We start from the raw sequence: 6,000 nt of genomic DNA, 5'->3' as shown, positions 1-6,000 counted from the left end.
TGAAATTCCAACTTGAGGTCACTCCAGCATGACTCTAACAATAAAGTCAATCAAATTTGATAGCTAATATTCTTTTATTTTATTTTTTATCTTGATAACCAAAATTCAAACCATTTGATAAAAAACTCACGAAATTACCTAAAAGAATTACAGACTTAATCCACAATTTTATAAGAAATTTTAATTGAAAAAGCCCTTCACTTTTCTGTAAAGTATTTACAATTTACTTTGCTTATCAAGTTACAAAACTTCAAATTGTATAATAATTAAAAAATATATATAAAAGAGAAAAAAATACCCAAATTAATTAAGCTCAAGTAATAGAAATTCAACAAATAGGAGAGAGTGAGAGAGAGAGAGATATTACATCTTTAATTTTTTGACAAGATGACGACTACGACTCGGGTGTGATGATGGTAACTTAGCTACAATGGCTAGGGATTCACAATTTCATCGAAAAAGATTTCTTGTGTTTTCAATTTTTCTTTTGGTAAGTTTATTTTATTTGTTAAATAAATAAACTCTATCCGATTTTTGGATATTTCTGAATCAATAATCAAATAGAATCAATCGATTTTTTAATTTAATCATCCATCATTGAACCAATGAATGTTAAAATCGAATCAAATCAATCCAAATTACTCTGATTCGATTCTCGATTGGACCCGATCGAATGTGCACCTCTACTTGACACCCCTGCCCATACTCCGCTACCTAACCACCAAGTGTCGAGAAGCATCTGGATTTATTTTCCAAAGTACCATGACACGCGTCATTACGTAAGCGAACATCAACATGCCCTAACCTCTTTCTCATTCTATATATAAATGAATACGAGTGATCTCAAACCCTAACTCCAAAATCAAGAAATCGAGAGAGAGAGAGCCGCTAATCTCTAACCCTAACCCTAAAAAAATTATAGACAAGAGAGAAGGAAGGGGAGAGGAAGATTGAACTACTGTAAGTTGTGGGTTTGGGAGGATGGGAAAGACGTATAAGAGTTCGTTAGTACTTTAATTTTGTCTTTCCTAGCCCTCCCATGCCAATGATTTCCAGAGGTTCCTCCTTCTCCCTCTCTTACTGCAATTTCATGTCTCTTCTCTTCTAAATCTGCTGTATCTGGTAAGTATGCTAGTAAGCTTCTTTTATTCCCTTTTATTTTCTATACAAATCTCTATTTCGTTCTATCTTTCTGTTTTTTTTATGGGGATCTAGATCGTAGATCGTTGATCGATCCTTGTGATTTGTTTGTTGTGCATCTCTAGTAACAAACAACGGCATAGATTTAGGTAGATCAGATCGCACTGTCACACACACACAGATAGATCCAGATTTGTGAGTTAACTCGGTTCATCTTTACTATCTTAAAGTGGATTTGATTTTATTGGATGATATAGTCTGAATCTGGTCTTAGAACGAGTAAATCGTTATTTGATTTGCCGGATCGGTCGGGTTAGAACGTTAATTGGAATCAGGAATTTCGCTGACTCATCGATTTTCATGACGCATCGGTGAAAGATTAAATCGGTTTGTTCAACTCGGTCGATTCAGACCAGTGGTTGCTGTTAAATCTACGGATCTGAATCTGAAATGTAGAAAAAATGTAATTTTTTTTATTATAATTAAGATGATAGATAAGAACCATGCGATGGCATGTTACTCTTGACATAACTAAAGTCTTGTCTGGTTAATCCTTATTTTTTCTGGAAATCTTTTGAAATATGGTAAAAATATAGATGAAATCGCATATATAAGAGTATTACATCTCCATGAATTGGGACAACTTTAGATCTTCAATGGATGCAACTCTCATAAGATTGAAGACCGATTCAAAATCTGTATCTTAAGAGTCCGAGACGATTGAAATTTTGCCCAATCCAAAATCGAATTGATAGGATTCAACATAATCTTATGTTTTTTGTTTTTGTTTTACGTTTTAGGAAAGATAAAAACTAGGCTTCAGGAGAAATTTAGCATTTTAGACAGAGGCGTCACGAAGGCACCATCCCACTTACATGGGAGGGGGGGTTTATCTGAAACCAATCCAAAATTTAACAAGTTTTAAATTTTTGATTTAAATCTGATCCAAAGATCTAAAATCTTAATTTGAATCCTATTTTTTTAAGATTAGATATACTAAATAAAAGTTGGATCATTGCCAGCATTGTTAGACGAACCGGCTTGTCAATGGGTACTCATATAGATGGAATTGGAAACACCTGTTCAGGTTCCATTTTAGTTGAACCGATTAGGGTTGAGTGACTCATGTCGAGCCAATTAGATAGGAATTGGAACCTTTAGTTTATATTCAATTGGTGCCTCTACAAGTAGGGGTTTTGATGGCTCTCCATTATATTTAGTTACCAAGGAACTTAGAACCATCACCATTATATTTAGTACAATTCTGATTCTGGTGGTTTTGGTTCGGTTGTAAAATAAATGGAATCAGAACTGAAATTATCAAAATCACAAGTATTCATTGGTGGTTCTCAATAATCAAATGAGTATAAAAGTATTTTAAATCATTATAAATGTTTTTTTCTTTTTCAAAAATTAATATGTTTTTAATAAAATTATTAATTTAATTATAATTTCTTATGCTAAATATACAAATTAATGATTTTTTAAAAATAAAAATCTATCTTAATTGAAAGTAATAAAGTTTTAGAAGAAAACCATTCTTTTTGAAAATTTGAAGAATTTAATAGAATATAAGTTATTTAAATCATCTACGTTATGAAAAGAAATGATAAAATAAATTGTTTCGGTACCTATAGGTATCCATTGGATAGAATTTAATGGTTTTGGTTAGGGTCTATTTTAAACTTGATTTTCGGTTCCCATTGGCACCCTTACTTACAAGAACTAATAGATTTGTTTTGATTTTAACATTATACATGATTTAAGCCTTCCATATATTTTACAAATTAGTATATATTATATGAAGTTTTATATTTCATAAAAAAAATATGCGCTAGAACTTAAAATGAGCCGTATCTTCTAAAATTCTTGTAAAGCAGAATTCCAATTTAAAAAAATATAAAATCAGTAATTGTTATTTTTAATGGAATAATCTATAATTAAGTTCATGTTTCGTCAATGATATGTTAACTTTTGAAAGGAGAAGAAATTATAATGATTTGAAATATTTTGTTTACATTTGTGAATCATAATTGGAATTGATGGGTATTTGTGATTTTTGACGGTTTTAATTTTGGATCCACTTATTTTAGAGGTGAAGTTGGAAAGGAAAAAAATCAAAATCAACACTAGGAACCTAATGGGAATGATTCGTTGACACATTAAAATGGAGTTGTTAAAAGACCACCACTAAAAGGTTTCACATATGCACCTTATTTACCCACAAACAAACAAGTCTCTTAAACTATGAGGACTCACTAGTTAAAATCCCAACTCCTCCCACCCCTCTTCCAAACCCTCATTCCCTTAAAAAGTGTCACGTAAGCACCTTTTTTTTGTTTTTGCTAATTGAGTGTTCGGGTCAGTTTGTGCGCATTATGATTAATCTCGGGGAGGATTACCACAGCAAATCACCGTCATGGTTTCCCAATTAAATCATGAGAAAAATCTAAGAGGGAAATCGAATCTATGACGTGTGCCTAACTCACATTTTACGTGCTCGTCTTTACCACTTAGACAATCCATGGGTGGAAAAAATCTTAGAGGGAAATCGAATATGTGACGTGTGCCTAACTCACAATCCATGGGTGGATTGTCACGTAAGCATTTTTTCTTTTCACTAATAAACAAATCCTTCGTAGTTAACTATAGCTTCATTGTATGTATTAACATTCACATTTCCACCACATTAGTCTCACACCACCACCCCTTAACCGTTATATTTGAGTTAAACGATTTTGTTTTTAATTTTTAATGGTGTCGATTGTGAGTGTGCTTGGGCTAATCCACTAACAATGGAGTTGCTATCACAGTAACAAAAATCTCGGTTAAAACACATTTTGTACCTCTACCGATTAAAACAATAAAAAAAACTCGACTTTTACATTTTTAACATTTTCTTTTTTTAATGTTTTAAATACCATAAAATAAAAAACTAACCCAGTTTTTCCACGTCTATGCTTAATTTATATGGTCTTATGGTATAAATTTTTTTCTGTAGTGTATTATTTTTCTCAAGGGCGGATTTAGAGTGGGGGCAATGGGGGCACTTGCCCCCATAAGAATTTTCAAACCTTTTGTGGAGTATTGAGCTATTGTGGCATATAATAGTGACGGATAAAGAAATCTGTCACTATTGCCCTCACAATTTGTTTTACACTATTAGTTGCCCCCACAAAAAAGTTTCAATTCTTATGTTGCCCCCACAAAAATTAAAAAAAAAAAAAAAAAATTACAATCCTTTTTGCCCTCACAAAAAAATTTCCACACTTATGTTGCCCCCACATGAGTAAAATCCTGGCTCCGCCCTTGATTTTTCTCATAAGATGCATTGGTGTTAGAATTTTATTTTACCATCATAAAATGTATAATTATGTGTTGAAATATGTTATCATACATAGATATTTAATAAAAAAAATCGTTCAAAAATATATTATAAGTAGAATAGATGGCTAATGTATTATACTTTGCACAATGAATACATTTTTTTCATAATTTCTAATATGTATACTATTTTTTTCCGATTTTTTCTCGTTTCTTTCACATTTTCTTCGATTTTATTTTGAAGTTTTTTCCTTGCTGTTTTAAACCCTTACTCCAACTTTGGTGATTATGGTTGCTATAAATGCGATAAGATTGCAAGGTACTTTCAAGAGCATAGAAAAATCAGGCACCAATTGCAGTATACCATGTGTATTGATGTATATCAATTTATAAAAAGAGTGTTGATAATTTGACCTAGGCACGTGACAATTCAATCGACTTATCTGACATGATAGACTCGGGAATCATAGACGTGCTCTCCTTGGGATGTAGAACTAAGGTTTTCCCATAAAAAAAGTGCAGTTTTATTTCTTGAGGAGAGCAAATCTATGATTTTCGAATCTGTCATGTCAAGTAAGTCGATTGAGTATGCCACATGCCCAAGTCAGATTACCACAACTCTTAAAAAATTACTCACCATTAGGTCCGCCTTCAATGCACATGTTTCATGTAGTTCACAATTATGCACAATACTAAATTGACTTCTATGTGCCAAGAAAATCTCCCTTTTTTTCAAGTTTTCTATTGGGACGTTGAGAGCATTTCCATTAAAGTGCCCCCTTTTATGTCAAAAAGTATTTTAACTTTGTTTTTTCCCTGTTCCTAGAGATTCATTATTTCTGTGTGCCCATAATTTTTTATCAAAACGCATTTATTACCCAATCAATATATTTCTTCTTATGTTTTAATAAATATTATTTTCCTCTGTTTCTTCTATTTCAAACGTTGTCCAGGGAACATTTTAGAGAATGTGTTTTGTCTTATATGGGCAAAGAGGTTTTGCACAGGCTGATTTTTAGCGAGGATGATCACTATGGTGAGGAGATCATCCTTGCAAAAAAATCAGCCCATTATGAAATTGCTAGTCCCAGTTTACAAGGTAAAGAATTGTGGACCATTCATTTTAACTGTTAGTTTGTAACTACTTTTCATAGGGTTAGAAGTTTTAGAATCAGTTGAGTTTTTGTTAGGATCATCCTCATAAAATATCAGCCCAATTCGAAATTATTTTGATATATAGGACAAAATGTTGTTTAGAATGTTGTCTGGATCCTGATCCTATATATATGTACACATATATCTACTCATATATCAACAACATGTTTTGTCCTATGTGGGTTAAAAGTTTCGGATTGAACTGATTTTTAATGAGGATGATTATATATATATATATATATATACACAGGGCAGGGCAGTTCATGAGACATATGTAAAAACAATGGTTTTTCAAAATATGGGTAAGAAGTTTTGGATTGAGCTGATTTTTTTGCGAGGATGGTCACTATGATGAGAAAATCATCCTCATAAAAGATTAGC

At 32.0% G+C, this 6,000-nt stretch overlaps 1 long non-coding RNA gene across 1 annotated transcript; it reads left to right on the top strand.

Annotated features, from left to right (window-relative positions):
- The first annotated feature begins 858 nt into the window (after positions 1–858).
- On the top strand, positions 859–1,651 carry LOC147391624 (uncharacterized). Its single transcript, XR_015182555.1, has 2 exons — positions 859–1,122; positions 1,266–1,651. It is a non-coding gene; the product is annotated as an uncharacterized LOC147391624 (long non-coding RNA).
- Positions 1,652–6,000: the final 4,349 nt, after the last annotated feature.

Source organism: Akebia trifoliata, chromosome 11 (genome assembly GCF_017979445.1).
Source record: "Akebia trifoliata isolate Shusen 1 chromosome 11, ASM1797944v1, whole genome shotgun sequence".
NCBI classification, from domain to species: Eukaryota; Viridiplantae; Streptophyta; class Magnoliopsida; order Ranunculales; family Lardizabalaceae; genus Akebia; species Akebia trifoliata.
This window is presented reverse-complemented; position numbering and strand designations above follow the sequence as displayed.